Raw genomic sequence first — 17,834 nt, forward strand, 5'->3', positions numbered from 1 at the left:
CACTGATACGACTCTACGCACGCTTGACGTTCGCTTTACCTAGAACAAGTATGAAACTAGAAGTACTTTGTAGGTGTGATAAGATAGGTTTGCAAGATAATAAACAACATGTAAATAAAAAGTAGGGGCTGTTTAGATAAAGAAGCAATAAAGTAAATATAGCAAGTGTGGAAAAGTGGTGGTAGGAGTTGTGAAATTGTCCCTAAGCAATTGACTATGTTACTAGACTGATAGCAAGTTTTATGTGGGAGAGGCATAAGCTAACATACTTTCTCTTCTTGGATCATATGCACTTATGATTGGAACTCTAGCAAGCGTTTGCAACTACTAAAGATTCATTAAGCTAAAACCCAACCATAGCATTAAAGCATCAAGTCCCCTTTATCCCGTATGCAACAATCCCCTTACTCGGGTTTATGCTTCTGTCACTCAAGCAACCCACCATAAAAGAATCATGAACGTATTGCAACACCCTACAATGGCAATCCCTCACGCTTGCGCGACACGGAGGGCACAATAGGACAGCAACATAACCACAAGCAAATTAAATCAATCATACGATTCATCAACCACCAATAGGACAACGAAACTCTACTCAGACATCATAGGATGGCAACACATCATTGGATAATAATATGAAGCATAAAGCACCATGTTCAAGTAGAGGGTACAGCGGGTTGCGGGAGAGTGGACCGCTGTAGATAGAGGGGGGAAGGTGATGGAGATGTTGGTGAAGATGACGGTGGTGTTGGTGAAGATCGCAGTGATGATGATGGCCCCCGGCGGCGTTCCGGCGCCATCGGAAGAAAGGGGGAGAGATACCCCCTTCTTCTTCTTCTTCCTTGACCTTCTCCCTAGATGGGAGGAGGGTTTCCCCTCTGGTCCTTGGCTCCCATGGCGTGGGAGGGGCGAGAACCCCTCCGAGATTGGATCTATCTCTCTGTTTCTGCGTTCCCTGTTTCTGCCCCTTCACCGTTTCCTTTATATCTGGAGATCCGTAACTCCGATTGGGGTGAATGTTTTGCCCAGATTTTTCTCATAAAATTAGCTTTCATTCGGCCAAAGTAGAGCGTCAACCACCTTACGGGTGGCCCACGAGAGCCCAGGGCGCGCCCAGGGGGGGCCCGTCTCGTGGCCACCCCAGACACCGTTTTGCGTTGATTCTTCCTCCGGAAAATCTGAAATATTCCAAAATAATTCTCCGTCCGTTTTATGCCGTTTGGATTCTGTTTGATATGGGTTTTCTGCGAAACATAAAACATGCAACAGACAGGAACTGGCACTGGGCACTGGATCAATATGTTAGTCCCAAAAATTTAAAACAATACAGACGCTAGCCAACTCTCTTGGAGAATGCTCCCTCGATCGGTTCCTTCGCTGGCCGTTCGATGATGGTTGACCGAGTCTTGTTTTGCCTGCCGTCCGTTGGATCTCACTGAAAATTGACTAGAGGGAGATAGAGGATGGACTGACGCGTACGAACCCGCCCCGTGAACTATGACGGGTGGGCCTTGTTGGCTGATGGTCCCACACAATGGTAGCTGGGCTTGTTTTCTTCCGCGTGCCTATTGACCGGGTCATCTAGCGGGAGATAAAAATCGTCCCGTGTTGCGCAGCGCAACGTGCGTCCCATGCCCTTCCCAGGCTGCGTCAGTCAAACACTAGCTCTCTTTCTCCCAATTCCCACAGCCGCCGCGCCTGGCACACCTCCCTCCTCCACTCACCCCCGCACCCCACCTTTCCCCGCCGAGCCAGCCGCGCATGGGCGCTCTTGGATCGGGAGCTGCGATGAAGCTGGGGTTCGGGCACGTTGCATCGGAGGCTGCACTCCACCTCTTCCTCGTGGTGCGGCGGACAGCGGCTCTTGCGGTCATGCGGCCAACGGTGGCCTCAGCGGGCTCTCCATCCCTGCTCCTCATTCGGCTCCTCTTCTCCATGCCTCCGCCGCCTCCTCCTTTTCCCCGTCCCTCACGGCCACCTCGCCCCCTCCGCCTTCAGCACCTCCTCCTTCCCTTCCTCTCCTCCTTCCCTGCCTCCAGATCCAGCCAGTTAACTCTGGAGGGGAGCCGACCTACAGGTAAAGGGCGACGGCGGCGCTGCTCGAGCAGATGAGAGGGAGAGAGAAGGACATGGTGGCACATGACAGGGGGCATGTGGCACGGTGGTGAGCGTCTTCGGGATTGGCGGCGACCTGCGGGCAAAGGGTGACGACTGGGGTGCTTGATTCGATCCAGCGCCATGAGCCAGTACTTGCTGGAGAGAGAGCAGATGAGGGAAAGAGAGAAGGAGAGGAGGGAGAAAGGCAGAGGAAAGAGGAGAGGGAGCTGCAACGGCAGATGGGAGATGAACACGATCTGGGGCCAGCCATTCGCATCTCTCCTCCTCTCCTGCTATTTCGCTCGAGTGTTTCTCCTTCCCAAATCTGGTAAATCGTTTTTTCTTTTGCTTCTGTGAACATTGAGTGTTTCTTTCTTGCATCTTCATCATTGCCTGCCGTGGTTGTGTACTGACGGATTCATTTCTATATTTCACAGGTTGTATGATCTGGCCCATTATTGCGTCTCCATTCTGTTCGTTGCTTCGTCTCCGTTTTTCTCGTCAAGGTTTGTTGCTCTCGCCTGCGTCTAACTTCCTGTCATGCTTTCTGTATGTGCTAGCATGTTCATGAGCCTACTAATCGTTCAAATATATTCTGGATACGACCGGTTGTCATGTGCTGTTCGGTCTCATGTGCCTTATATTTTGTGCTTGCCTGTGGGCCAAATGTGAGCAAGCATTTCTTGTTGGTATGTAGGATTACTTGTGAAAATGCAGCATGGCCATTCAATGTTTCCCGAATTAATTTCTTGGTAGGTTTCCAGGGAGATAGAAGTTAATTCAGTAAGGCTATAATTCTCTTATGATCATGGGTCAATGCCGAGGAAGACGGGGAAGTCAGAGATGGTCACTTCCTTGGGCACCGTCTGTTCTTCCTTCTTCCTGATCTGAAGCTCTAGGAAGAATACAATGCTAAATTGCTCTGAAATACATTGTTGAAGCTAGGTCAGCCAAGTGTTCTTCTGGGTCTGCCTTTGTGTAATGTATAACTGAAGTAGGATCATTTTCTTGCATACACTAAGCATACTAGGAAGAATACAATGCCAAAATATCTGTTAAAATTTTGTGTGCGGACCTTAAGAGTTGATTGCCTTTTCTGTACTTTCATGTTGCTTCATGCATTAATTATTTATTAACATGTTTACGCTTCTCTGTTAATGTATGGTTGTTGGATTCCGGCACAGCTCGAAATACTCAGGTGGTCAATTAGAAGCCCCTTTATTTATATATTTTGGGATTGCTAATGGATAAATCTCGATTTGAAATTTTAGTTGCGAGTTCGTTCTTTTGCTCATGATGTGATTTCTTTTGCTAGGACAAATTAGGCCTCGGCCAATGGTGGAGAAGACAGACTACATGGACGAGCCGCTGGAGCACGTGTTCATGGGATGTTCACGCGCAAGATGCAGAAGTTCACCGTAAGGAAGAAGAGCTGGCCGGTGAGGATGAGGAGAAGGCAAGATGCGAGGTGCTTGCACGCGCAGCAGCAGGAGGCCGTCCATGAGGTGCTCCTCTGGATTCTCCCTTCTGGCGTGGGCCTAGGTGTTCAACGCTGCCCTCACCATCCCCTTCTTCCATTGGCTCATCGGCCTGTCAGAGGTCAGAAATCTAATACTCCACACTGCCTCCCATCAATTTTCAGATATATACAAGGTTTATCATCACCCCATGGATCATGTGTTTTTGAATAACCAGGTTATTGAGGTGGAGGTCAACGGTGTGAGGCGGAGAAGTGGAGTGCTTATAAAGAAACACAGGTATGTATTAATATGATGGATGCTTCCATTGCCAACTGATGAAATGCATGTCTCGTGTTTGCGCAGCTGCTGCCTGGATTCGCCGCTGCCGCCTCCAGTCGCTTCCTCCTGGGCATCCCGTCTCTAGCAAGGTAGTTCCGTTCCGGTCCCAACTGTTCTCCTAACCTCCGTGCTTGATTGCTACGAGTTCTTGTTGTGTGTGTGCTTGCTGGCTTAGTGATGTGTGTGTCCAGTCACCCATTGTATTTTTTGCTGGCTTGCTGTTGCATGCATGATTGTTGCGGCTAGCTTGGTGGTAGCATCATACATACTATTCTGGTTGGTTAGCTTCACGCTCTAAAGCTAGGATTTTAATTCTCCGAGTGTAAGTAATGTATTGTTATACCAGATGAAATATATGCAGACACTGCTAACATGATCTTGCTTATAGGCGCAATTATATTTTTTAAATCCATCTGTTCGATTCTTAGGACCATTCTTTACTAGAAGTCCAGAACTATGTAATTTGGTAATTGTGTCAAAGCTCGCCTGGTTGTGCCGTATTGCATTGTGAATGCTATGTTGTTGGCAATCAGCGAGCTTGGTTATATTTCTGTGGCCATCATGTTAACTGGTGGCCGTAGCACTCGCTTGCTAGCTACGAGTTCTTCTTGTGTGTTTGCTTAGTGGCTTAGTTATGTGTGTGTGTCCGGGCACCTGTTGTGTTTTTTGCTGGCTTGTTGGTGCGTGCATGATTGTTGTGACTGGGCGCTGGCTGTTCGGTGCTGGGCTGCTGATGGCATGCTACCTGCTTGGAAAAAGGAACGAAAGGAAGCATTTGTTCATAGAAGAAATGTAGTGTAAAATTTTCCATGGAAAGCCTGCATATTTAGCAAGGAAAAGGAGTCTAGAGAGCCTTAGGTTCTTGTTATGTGTTGATTTTGCAAAATTTCTGCAGCTATATATTTGCTCAATCCAAAAGACAAATTGTACTCAACCTTGAGTATAATGTATTTCTAATTGTTCATAACTACTTAATATTTTGTTGTGATTTTGCAAGATATTGAAATTATTGTATTTCGAAATTGTTATACTGATTCCTCGATGCTCTGTTCATGGATTTTTCCTTATTTTATCCTTCTTTGCTTTTTTCCTTTCCTACAAGAAGATGTCGAGTCATGTAATATGTTCAAAGAAGAGAGAATCTGCATTTTATGAATCCTTTCTTCTTTCTTCATTATTACTTCAAGTTAGTGAATTCATTTAAGTTGTATTGAGAAGCTTCATGTGATGGTTTCTTCATCTACACATCTTATTCAGTCACGAGGCCAGTAAGATCTTTTGCCTTTTAGAAAAAGGGAGATGCCATTTAAACCTTACTCTTCCAACTTGATCTTTAACTTGCTACTACTGTTTCTAAGCATTTTCCCAAGCATTTTTTATTTGCTTCAGAGAATGAGCTCACCTGGTTCTTTTAGTTCCACTCTTAAATGGTTTGGTTCTTGAAGGCCTGCACTTTCCTGGTGGAGTAGGAGCAAAATAATCCAGAGGCTTTAAAGCTGCTGCACTTTAGTAGTTAGGATCAATTCTTTGTTTTAGTTTAAAATGCTCCTCAATTCCTCCTATTTGATTTTATCCAATGGACATGAAATATAATTCAGAAAGCGTCAGTTTTGTATTCTGTGTGTGCTTTCAGTTAATCCTTAAAAATTTCATGATACATCGGGTCTATAAAGGGCTATCTCACAAGCACTTGATAGCAAGAGAATTACTCCATGACATTGCCTCAATTGCATGTAATGGCTATTCTCCAAAGTAAGATTGTTGTGTACTCTGCTTACCACCTTCTCATTCCAGGTCCTCTAGCTATAGTCATGGAAAAGATGGTGTTCGGAGCTATATCTTGGAAAATATTTCTTGTCATTCCATTAAATTTCTGAGGTAACAATTTTCCATCGCTTCTAGACCATAGTGCGTTCCATAAATAGCTTGCGTATAGTATTATAAATGTACTCTTTTCCTTTATTTAGATAAGGTATTTTAATGTGTCCTATTCTCCATATGCAGTTAGTGTATAAAAGCTGCTAATTTTTGCCTTCTGTACTTCGTTAGAAAATGCTGCTGAAGGTAAGAGTAGGACAATGCTAGATATAACTGATGCTAATATACTGCTGAAGGTAGGAATATGATGGCATGCCCATAATTTCAGGATGATTAAGAGGCTGGTTAAGGCCAGAAATAAATTGACCGGGTAACTAAATTAAGAAGTACTATCAACCTATTCTCCTTTAGGCTATCATCTTTCTTCTGTTGGAAATTATCATCTCCTTTAGGCTATCCTCTTTCTTCTGTTGGAAATTATTGTCTCCTATTCATTCTGTGAACTTCCGCACAAATGACACTCAGTTTTCAAGTTGTTCTTTCCATTTTATTTAAGGAGCTCCTTCAGTTAGTATGCTTGAATATTACAAATCTTTAAATTTGCACTTTGTTCGTATATGTCCGACATGCCTTAAAGTTCTTGCTAGAAGGTTAGAAATGGAGGAGCTGGACATGGATGGCGAGAAGGCGGCCAAACCCGAGTTTGCCTACCCCTACTGCTATGAGGACCATGAGGTCGCCTCCTTGTGCGCGCATGTAGAAGAGGAGCACCCATTGGAGTGGAGATATAGTTTGCACAATGTTCTGGTCCAGCAAAGTATTTTTGATGTGCAAAAGAGTAGTAGGGTTTTTGGCATGTCTTGGGGTAGAAAATTAATATTGATCTATCATCATATCTGCACACATAATCTATTCTATGATTGTTTACCTCTTTAGTCTACTGTTGTTAGATGACGAACTTATGCTATTTTATGCCAAGTAGTTAAATTTGTGCGCATCTTCTCATGGATCATACTTAGATTTTGCAACTGTGGCCCATAGGGCCATGCTAATTAGTGCTAGCCATGATCATGAGTAAATTTATACAGATTTTGATTTGCATGTTATTTTGTCCAGCATGGAAGGCACCAATGGTGCTAATGTTATGCTTATTTTCTTTGATAAAAAATTATATGTACAAAATCTGCTTGAAGTTTTAACTGTAACTGTATGTCTGCATTGGATAATTTCTTGGACTCATGTACAGTAGCTTGTATGATCTTTTCTTGGCATGCCAGGAAAATTTCTTTTCAAAACAAGCCCATAGGAAGTATAATCAGGCATCTTTAGCTGCAAAAGTTTCTTTCAGCAGGCTTTTCCATGTTGATATATCTGGATGGTCCGAGTTTCAAAATATTTTCTTAGAGATGTTAGGTAAATCTGGCTATAATGGCCCTCCTGATTGTAGGAATGATCCTGCAAAATTCCTATGTATGTTTGCCTATGTCTCAGTTTCACATGAATTTATACATACCTTCTAGCTCAATTTTTGTGCCTTTTTTTGGAATGCCTATGTATTTATGACCTATATGGTTTTCTCTTATAATCTGAAGAGTCCTTAAAATTATTGATATATTATAAATGACTAATTGATAATAGAAGAGTTCTAGGGTTTATTACGTTCTACAATTAGCATTCATTAGGAACCAAGCGGCAATCCTCCAAACATTTCAGCAACTTCCTATGTTCTTTTTGCACGTAGGCACAATAAAAAGTTTATAGAAACACTACTTTAAAAAAAATTAAAGGCCTCTTGACTGGTCTACACCAAAGTATATGTTTTTTCACCCATAAGGATCTAAATTCTTAGTGTCGGTATTAGCTCAAACACGAGATTACTAACAAAATACACTTATTTTCAAGGTGGCATAATTTTGAATGGGGCTTTGTGCTACCAAATTAAAAGGTGTAGATACAGCTCAGGTAGACGACAAGCCACCATTTTTTCTTCTATTAAAGGAAATTAAATTTGCTCAATATATGCATGCCCACAACTAATAAGCCAACTAAATCATGGATTTTGTTTTGGATGCAACTCTGTGCTACCAAATTAAAATGTGCATATACGTCTCATTGTAGATAGAAGCCACCGTTTTTTTCTTGAAGGAGATTAAAATTGTTGCCATATGTGCTTTCCCACAACTAAACCAACAAACTACAAATTTTCTTTTCAATGTCCACATGGATTCAACGGGTCTATGCGCCATTTGAGACTTTATACAACCAAATAAGAATGTGTATATATCATCTCATTGTACACAGCAACACACCATTTATTGGGCTAAATAATATTTCATTTATTATCACATGTGCTTGATCAGACATATTTTTTTAAATGAGACTCTATACTATCAAGTTAAAATGTGTACATTCATCTCATTGTACATAACAATTCACCGTGTTTCCTATTAAAGGGGATTAAACCATGCAATTGTTTTTCATCGCGGACATGGCTTTAGCGCGCCTCTGCTAATTTAGTGACCACTCTATGATTTTTGTGAAGTTTGCAACTAAGAGAGATTAAATTTGTTGTCATGTGTGCTTGCCCGTAACAAAATCAACTGAACCATGTATTTATTTTCATCGCTAACATGGAATCAGCAGGTCTCTGCGTCATTTGGCGTAACAAAATCAACTAAACCATGTTTTTTTCCTTAGGTTTCTTATCCTTTCCCTCTTTTTTTTGCAGGAAAATATGCATGGCCAGGTTTCTCATCATGATAATCATGTTTTCAAACTTGCTAAAAAAATACAACCATGCCAACTTTACTCTCTCATCACAGTGCCCATATTTTCAAACTGACCATATTCATATTATGCAAAGTTCCCTTTTCCCAGACTATTATTTAACAACGTAATAAACATGTTTGAAAAATAGCATGATTTAGTTGAAGGTTCTTGCAGCATGAAACTATTTTCATCGACAACATGTCTTCAGCAGGTCTCTGCGCCATTTGGCGCAACGGGTCAACTAGTAATATAAAAAGTTGCCAAAAGTATATGAAAGTTGAAGAATATTGGCACGGAACAATCAAAAATTATAGATACGACGGAGACATATCAGGATCCCCAAGCTTAATTCCTGCTCGTCCTCGAGTAGGTAAATGATAAAAAAGATAATTTTTGATGTGGAATGCTACCTAGCATAATCTTGATCATATGTCTAATCATGGCATGAATATTAAGACATGAGTGATTCAAAGCAATATTCTATCATTTGACATAAAAACAATAATACTTCAAGCATACCAACCAAGCAATTATGTCTTATCGAAATAACATAGCCAAAGAAAGCTCATCCCTACAAAATCATATAGTCTGGCTATGCTCCATCTTCGTCACACAAAATACTCCCATCATGCACAACCCCAATGACGAGCCGAGCAATTGGTTCATACTTTTTAACGCGCTTCAGCTTTTTCAACTCTTACGCAATACATGAGCGCAAGCCATGGACATAGCACTATGGTGGTATAGAATATGATGGTGGAGGTTTATGTGGAGTAGATAAAAAGGGAGAAAGTCTCACATCGACGCGGCTAATCAACGAGCTATGGAGATGCCCATCAATTGATGTCAATGCGAGGAGTAGGGATTGCCATCCAACGGATGCACTAAGAGCTATAAGTCTATGAAAGCTCAAACTGGAAACTAAGTGGGTGTGCATCCAACTTGCTTGCTCATGAAGACCTCGGGCGTTTGAGGAAGCCCATCATCGGAATATACAATCCAAGTTCTATAATGAAAATTCCCACTAGCATATGAAAGTGATAACTCAAGAGACTCTATATGAAGAACATGGTGCTACTCTGAAGCACAAGTGTGGTAAAAGGATAGTAACATTGCCCCTTCTCTCTTTTTCTCTCATTTTTCCTTTTTCTTTTTCATTTTTTCTTTTTCATTTTTTTCTTTCTTTTTGGTGGGCTTCTTTGGCCTCTTTTTTTATTTGGGCTTCTTTGGCCTCTTTTATTTTTCATAAAGTCCGGAGTCTCATCCCGACTTGTGGGGGAATCATAATCTCCTTCATCCTTTCCTCACTGGGGCAATGCTCTAATAATGATGATCATCACACTTTTATTTACTTACAACTCAATATTACAACTCTCGAACAAAGATATGACTCTATATGAATGCTTTCGGCGGTGTACCAGGATGTGCAATGATCTAGCGTAGCAATGACATAAAAAAAGGACAAGCCATGAAAACATCATTCTAGCTATCTTACGATCATGCAAAGCAATATGAATATAAATGCTCAAGTCATGTATATGATGATGATGGAAGTTGCATGGCAATATATCTCGGAATGGCTATGGAAATGCCATGATAGGTAGGTATGGTGGCTGTTTTGAGGAAGATATAATGAGGCTTATGTGTGATAGAGCGTATCATATCATGGGGTTTGGATGCACCGGCGAAGTTTGCACCAACTCTCGAGGTGAGAAAGGGCAATGCACGGTACTGTAGAGGCTAGCAAATTGCGGAAAGGTGAGAGTGCATATAATCCATGGACTCACATTAGTCATAAAGAACTCTAGAGGGATAGATTGGTAGGAAAAGACCATCGCTCATCCCCGACTGCCACTCATAAGGAAAGCAATCAAAGAGCACCTCATGCTCCAGCTTCGTTACATAACGGTTCACCATACGTGCATGCTATGGGACTTGCAAACATCAACACAAGTAATTCTCAGTTTCACAATTACTCAACTAGCACAACTATAATATCACCACCTTTATATCGCAAAACTATTGCAAGGAATCAAACATATCATATTCATGGATCTACAAGTTTATGTAGGATTTTATGACTAACCATGTGAATGACCAATTCCTATCATCTCTCTAAAAGGATATAAGTAAAGCAAGAGAGTTTAGTTCTTTCTACAAAAGATATGCCAGCGCTCTAACAAATATAAGTGAAGCAAAAGAGCATTCTACAAATGGCGCTTTTCTATGTGAAGAGAAACAGGCAATCCAAACTTCAAATGATATAAGTGAAGCACATGAAGCATTCTATAAAGCCATACTCAAAAGATTTAAGTGAAGTGCAATGAGCATTCTATAAATCAACCAAAGACTATCTCATACCAGCATGGTGCATAAAAGAAAAATGAAAACTAAATGCAAAAGACACTCCAAGACTTGCACATAATGCATGAACGAAACGAATTCGAAAACATACCAATACTCGTTGAAGAAAGAGGGGATGCCTTCCGGGGCATCCTGGAAGTGCGTTATATCGACTAGAGGGGGGGTGAATAGGCGATTTTTATGAATTCTTCACTTGAGGAATTTGCCGGTGAGGAAATTCCTTAGCGAAGAACTACTAGCAGCGGAATAAGTACTCAGAAGTAAGCATAACAGGATACAGACATAGTCATCATGATGAAATGAAGACAAACATAGAGTACATGAAGCGTAAACATAGGATAACACAAGATGAAGACAAACAGACTGAAGAAATTGAACTGAGGAAATTGAGAAAGTCTTCAGTCAAAGTCTTCAAACACAGATATGAACAATCACTCAACACAGTAATGAGGAAATGAAAGAGTTGAGGAAATAGAACCAGTAAGGTTGGTGAAGACAATGATTTGGTAGACCAGTTCCAACTGATGTCTCAGTGGTACGTGTGGTTGGAGCGGCTGAGTATTTAAACTCGAGGACACACAGTCTCGGACACCCAGTTGCTGAGCACACAGCTCAGGACACCAAGTCCTCACCGTATTCTCCTTGAACTAAGGTCACGCAGACCTCGTCCAATCACTCGTGGTAAGTCTTCAGGCGACTTCCAAACCTTCACAGACTCGGTCACTCGGCGATCCACAATTCCTCTTGGATGCTCTAGACCATGACGCCTAACCGTTTGGAAGAAGCACAGTCTTCAAAGGTAACAAGCATCGGATCCACGCAGGATCAATCTCTTCATTGATGCTCAATCACTTTGGGGTTTGTAGGTGTTTGGGTTTGAGTTTTTCCTCACTCGATGATTTCCGCTCAAAGTCCTCGGAGGATGGGTTGCTCTCAAATGACAAGTGTCAGTTTCTCTCGGAGCAGCCAACCAGCTAGTGGTTGTAGGGAGCGGCTATTTATAGCCTAGGGAGCAGCCCAACATGATAAGACATAAATGCCCTTGTCTGATATGACCGTTAGGTGGATAAAATATTTTGGGACAGCTGGCGCGCAGCACAGCAACAATCGGAAATTTGACTATCAAATTCCTCAGGGCTATCATGTTCCTCACTGTGTAGGCAATCCGCACTGGAGAATTTCTAACTCCTCAATCAGAACAAATTCCTCAGCGACCAGAAGAACTTCGTCTTTGTCATTGAAGAAATTGACTGAACTGTATGAGATTTCCAAAGGCTTCACTCGAAGGGTTTGGTAGGTTTAGGATTTTGAGTTGAGCATCACATGGAAAATTTTCCTTAGTATTTCCTCGACCCCCTTTAACAGTACGGTGTTTCCTATGACTCAAGAAAGAGAAAAACAAAACTATGAAAACAGAAGTCTTCAAGCTTCATATTCCTCGCATGAATATAAAGTCTTCACGGATACACCAATTTCTTCACTTTCAAAGTCTTCATGAAAGTCTTTAGGAATACCAAAATCTTCAGTCAAAGATATTCATTTTTAGGGGTCGACTTTCTCTGTAAATATCAAACTCCTCATAGACTTATAGACCTGTGTACACTCACAAAGACATTAGTCCCTTAACCTATAAGTCTTCAATACACCAAAATCAGTAAGGGGCACTAGATGCACTTACAATCTCCCCCTTTTTGGTGATTGATGACAATATAGGTTAAGTTTTCAAAGGGGATAAACATATGAAGTGTAAGTACTGATATTGAGGAATTTGATTGCAAGATATAGAAGAACTCCCCCTAAAGATGTGCATAGTGAGGAATTTTCTTTTGAAGCAATGCACACTTGAAGAGTTGAATCATGGAGATCTCCCCCTATATCTTGTAATTCATACACGCATTTAACATATAATATGAAGAATTTGAAATGCATGATGAAATATGGTGCCTGATGAAATTCAGCATGCGTGCAATAATATTAATGAGGAACAAGCATGCAGAATAATGTAAGAGTATCAAAGCACAGTGCATCAAAAAATATCAGGGCACCATCGGGTTTAAGATTACAACTCGATCCAATAAAGTTTCAGAAGAATGAGAGTTGTAACTTAGCAAAAACGCCCAAATAATAGACCCGCTTGAAGACTAACTCAAATTTCTCCCCCTTTGTCATCGAATGACCAAAAGGTTCGAAACTGAGGACTAACGCCCCTGAAGAATGTCAAGTTGATGGAGGAGCGCCAGCGTTGGGGTCGATAGTCGTAGTAGGGCCTGCCGTAGTGTCGTCCAAGTCTTCATTTTCATCAGTCTCGCGTGATGAAGAATAGGAGCTGGCCACCAAGGAAGGAACCTTGACCTTCTTGAATTTCTACGGTGGAGGTGCAGACCAGTCAAATTCTTCCTTGAGATCCATTTTCTTCAGATCAACAGCGCTGTAGACATGTGATAGAACAGCCCAGGTACGGTTGAAGGTTTCATGGAGTTACTATTGGTTTTTCTTCACTACATTGTGCGTTGATGTCATGTTGTGAAGAATTGAACCAAACTGACGCTTGACCCATTTGTGATTGTGATCAACCTTCTGATGAAGACTGAGGAGTAACTCATGATCAATCATCACCCTGGGAGCTATGGCTTGAGGATTTTGCTTGGCGGCAGAGTCATGTGTGGCAGAGTCATCATTGGTGGAGAAGGATGCAGCCTTGCGAAATTGACCATCCAATGGACGAATGCCTTCCTCTATCATAGCAGTTGCCTTGCCTTTGTCACCAGCCGAGGAATATGTCCGTTTGAGGACTTCAATCGGAGGCAAGTAGCTGCCATGGTTCAAAGTGTCAGCTTTGTAATTTAGTGAAGCCCTTGTCCTGATGAATCTCATAATCCATGGTTCATAAGGCTTCAGTTCAAATGGTGACATAGCAATATTCGCCAGAGTCCTCATGAAGAAATCATGGAAGTTGACGGGAACGCCATGAATGATATTGAAAAGCATGTTCTTCATGATGCCAACGACCTCTTCATCATTTGAGTCGTGGCTTTTGATTGGACTCATTGTCTTCGTCAGAATGCGATAGACAGTCCGGGGCACATATAGTAATTCCTTGACGAGGAATTTGGTTCGAGGAGCCTGCCCTGGCTTCAAAGGCTTCATTAGCACTTGCATGAAATGATTTAAAAGTTCAGGTTCACTGTAGACGCAATGAGCACTGTCAAGGGGAGGACTGAGTGGTAGGGCACGAAGCAATTCAGTTGCTGGTGCCTTGTAGTGAGTATTTTCAGACATCCAGTCCAGCACCCATGAATTCACATCTTCAGAGTTTCCTGTGATGTGTAGCGTTGCATAGAATTGAAGAATGAGTTCTTCATTCCAGTCACAGATGTCAGTGCAGAAATTTAGCAACCCAGCATCATGAAGAACACTGAGGACTGGCTCGAAGCACGACAGAGACTCCATGTCCACATGAGGTATATGTTCATGATCGAAGACTTTGTCTTTGTTGAACAGTACTAAGGAATAGAAATTGGCTTGACTAGCAGTCGAGAAACTCCTCTTCCTTATGCGAGCAGAGTCATACGGGTTGTAGTCAGTGCAGAACACATGCTCGCTGAAGAAATCTTCAGCCTTGAACTTTTGCTTCTTTGAGAATGGATCCCTGGGCTTGGGCACTGGAGTGTCAGTGAGTTGCATCACAACCTCTGGAATCGCAATCTCAGGTTCTTCAGGCTAAGGAATTTCTGGTTCCTCTTCAGTTGCAGTCTGCGTGTTCAGAGGATCAGCAACAACAGTTTCATCAGCACTACTGGCTGGAATTTCTTCATGCACAGACAAGGTGGGATGATTTTCTTCAGAGCCCATTTGAACTGTTGGTGCAGGGGACTGAGGTATTTGTTGTAGTGGCGTGAAGAGTGGAGTATTGGGGTGCTGACTTTCCCAAAAGTCATCATTCATCACGGGCGTTGTGCAGCCAATGTCCACGTCTTCATCTTTAATTTCTTCAACGCCAGCCTCTTCAGCCGTGAACTGAGGCATTGGCGAGGAAGCAACATTCGCTGAAGGGATCGTATCCACTTCAATTTCTTCATCAACCTGCTCTGACGAAGCAGCAGATTGAGGTTCTTCATTAGATCCGCTAGGGATCACATATTCCTCATCAAAAGGAACAAGGTCCTTTGATGGCATGGTGGAAATCGGAACAACATCAATTGGATTTTCAATAGAGCTTGTCAAAGGCTTCATCTTCTTTGGAGCTGAAGATTCTGAAGCACTAGATGCTTTCCTTTTTTTCACTGCAGCTTGCTCTGCAGCCTTGGTCTTCTTCACATCGAATGCACATGGAAGAATTGGAGTTGGGGTAGGCGCAGATGGAACTGAGGAATCTGGTTGAATTTCCTCAGGCGCAACTGATGCAGTTGCCCTGACTTTTTCAGTTTCTTCAGGCGCACCACTAGTGGATGCCCTGACAATTTCTTCAGCGGCTGGGATGGAGTCATCAGCCCTGGAACTAGCATTTTCTTCAGCAGCCTGAATGTCATCAGTGGTGCTGGCATGTTCTTCAGTTGGCTGAGCAGACACTTCAGCTTGAGGAATTTCTTGTTGCGATGGGGCTGCAACATTTGTGAATTTCTCAGTCAGTTTCACAAACCTGACTTTGGCTCCTTGCCAATCAGCATAGTAAGCATTGAAGTCATTGCTGAGGGTTTTGATTTCAGCTTGGATCTTGAGGAGTTCATCAGTTGTCATATTGATAATGTTATTCTTCAGGAACTTCTCCTTTCTGAACTGAGTCTTCTTGATCTGCCTGGCCTTTTCAAATTTCCATTTCTCTTCAGTGATGAAATGGGTCAGCATGTGACTTTGACCAGGAGTCAGATTGAAATCAGGCATAGGAGTATTTGGATCCTTGTGCCAGATATCAATGTAATCAAGGATCGCCCTTGGATCCAATAGCAGTGGCACATTTGTGCCTTTGGCTCTAGCGGCCCTTTCTTGTCGGTTTCTGATGATTTCTGCAAGTTCATCATCATCAACTTCATCGTCAGATGGCACTTGGAAGGCAACCTGTTTCTTCTTCGGACTTGGCCGAGGACCTCGACCAGCCGTTGCCTTAGTCTTCAGCAGAGTGGGGCCTGATGAAGATTTTGGTGCAGCTGAGGAACTTGCTGAGGCACCAGAGGCAATTGAGATGCCTATTGTCCTTTGGCACATGGCCAGATGTACAGGTGTTGAGGACTTTGCTGGAGCAGCTGAGGACTTTGGAGGAGGAGCAGTTGTTGGAACTGGCCGTGAGGGCTTTGAAGAATCTAGCCGTAAGGGCTTTGAAGATTCTGGCCGTGAGGGCATTGCTGAGGAACTTGGCCGTGAGGGCATAGTTGGTGAAGCACTTGGCTTGTTAACGGGCTTCTTTGCCATTGATTTTCTTGGCTTGACAGAGGCCTCAGTGGCAGTAGCAGCAGCAGAGTCTTCATTGAATTTCCTCACTGCTTCTTTAGCTTGTCTCGCCAACTTAGCTTGGCCCTTGGCCCATTCTTCAGGAAAGTCCTCACCACGCTTGATGCTGGTGGGGTCAGCTTCTTGGCCAGGTGCCAATGGAGCTCTTGGGGATGGAGGATTAAGTGCGAATTTCTTCATATACTTTGGAGTCACATATCTGTACTCCCTCCATTCTCTTGCCCATCTCCGTTCAATCTTCTGTATGCGCACCTTGCGCTGAGTTTTAGTTTCTTTTCCATACTTAGCCTCATCAGGTGTGCAATAATAAGCATAGATGGCCTCAGGTATTTCAAAAGCAGTCATGACCTCAGGTTTCTTTCCTCCTTTCTGCGGCTTCTTACCATCAGCCATATTCTTCAGATGAGGAATTTGAACAATCGAATTTTTTGAAGAAGTGTGCAACTTTTCTTCGAGGAACGCTGCAAATGAGTTAAGTTGATGAGAACCTAGTGATTCAGCAGCGGGCATGAGTACCTGTGAACAGAGTATAGTTGCGAGGAATTTGGAGATGTCATATGCGTTCTCAGAAGGTTTTTCAAAAAGAACAAGTTTGAGGAATTTGACCAGATGAGCCTTGAAGAATTTCACTAAGCGTTCTTTGTCTTAGGTTCCAGAGTTGTATAGATCGAAGATCCACACAATTGAGGAATCTTGAAGAAAAATGATGCTTAGAGAAACGAATCAAGAACAGATGACTAGTGAGGTGTTTTGTGTGTGTGGATTTGAAGAAATAAACACATTTGAAGATTTTGTTGTGAAATTTCGAATCAAAAGAGGTAGTAGAAGTAACTTTTAATTACCCTTGATGAAGAACATGACGAACTGTGAAGAAGAACAGTGAAGTTCGTCGGTGTAGATCTTCCACGCCCTAACTTGGCGGAGGAAGATAGCTACGGCGGCGGCGGAGGAAGATAGCTACGATGGCGGCGGAGTGAAGATTTCCGTGGTCGGCGCGAGTACGACGGCGATGAGGTCGAGGCAGTGAAGCTCTTCCTCACCGGCGACGATGGAGTAGCGGTAGCGCTAGGGTTTGAGGAGCTCGAGCGAGAGAGAGAGCGGTCGAGCGGAGTAAAGGAAGTGAGGAAGGGGAGAGGGGGTATTTATAGTCACAGTGAAAAACTGTTTGCCCAAAGATTTAGGACGAACGTGCCCCTCACCCTTCTCCTTCGCTTGACATGTGTCACCCACATACTGAGAAGTGGAGATCGTGTTAGATCATGGGTGAATAGATAAGTCTATCGTGGGATCTGGAACGGATTGAGCGGTAAAACCGAAAATTTGGATAAGATTAATTTTAAAGCTCCGTTCGCAAATTCTTCAGCTATCAAGGACACAGTGAAGATTTTGAACGAGTTTCAAATAGAATGCACATGAAGAATTTGTGAATAGATTGGGTTGAGTATAGCATAGAGGGGAAAGGGTCCGATCACATTCACTTAGCAGAAAATGCAACTTGAAGAAATAGCCATAAGTGAATGCTGTAGAGGACATAAACTAATA

The 17,834-nt window shown here is 42.7% G+C and overlaps 1 long non-coding RNA gene across 4 annotated transcripts; it reads left to right on the top strand.

The window, feature by feature from the left end:
• The first annotated feature begins 1,639 nt into the window (after positions 1-1,639).
• On the top strand, positions 1,640-6,783 carry LOC119309588. 4 transcript variants are annotated; one of them, XR_005150576.1, is made up of 7 exons: positions 1,640-2,425; positions 2,535-2,603; positions 3,413-3,696; positions 3,793-3,854; positions 3,921-3,985; positions 5,691-5,774; positions 6,352-6,783. It is a non-coding gene; the product is annotated as an uncharacterized LOC119309588 (long non-coding RNA). The 4 variants fall into 4 exon arrangements; XR_005150577.1 differs by having other exon boundaries at positions 6,362-6,783; XR_005150575.1 differs by having other exon boundaries at positions 6,365-6,783.
• The last annotated feature ends 11,051 nt before the right edge of the window (positions 6,784-17,834 follow it).

This window comes from Triticum dicoccoides, chromosome 5B, assembly GCF_002162155.2.
Source record: "Triticum dicoccoides isolate Atlit2015 ecotype Zavitan chromosome 5B, WEW_v2.0, whole genome shotgun sequence".
NCBI lineage: Eukaryota > Viridiplantae > Streptophyta > Magnoliopsida > Poales > Poaceae > Triticum > Triticum dicoccoides.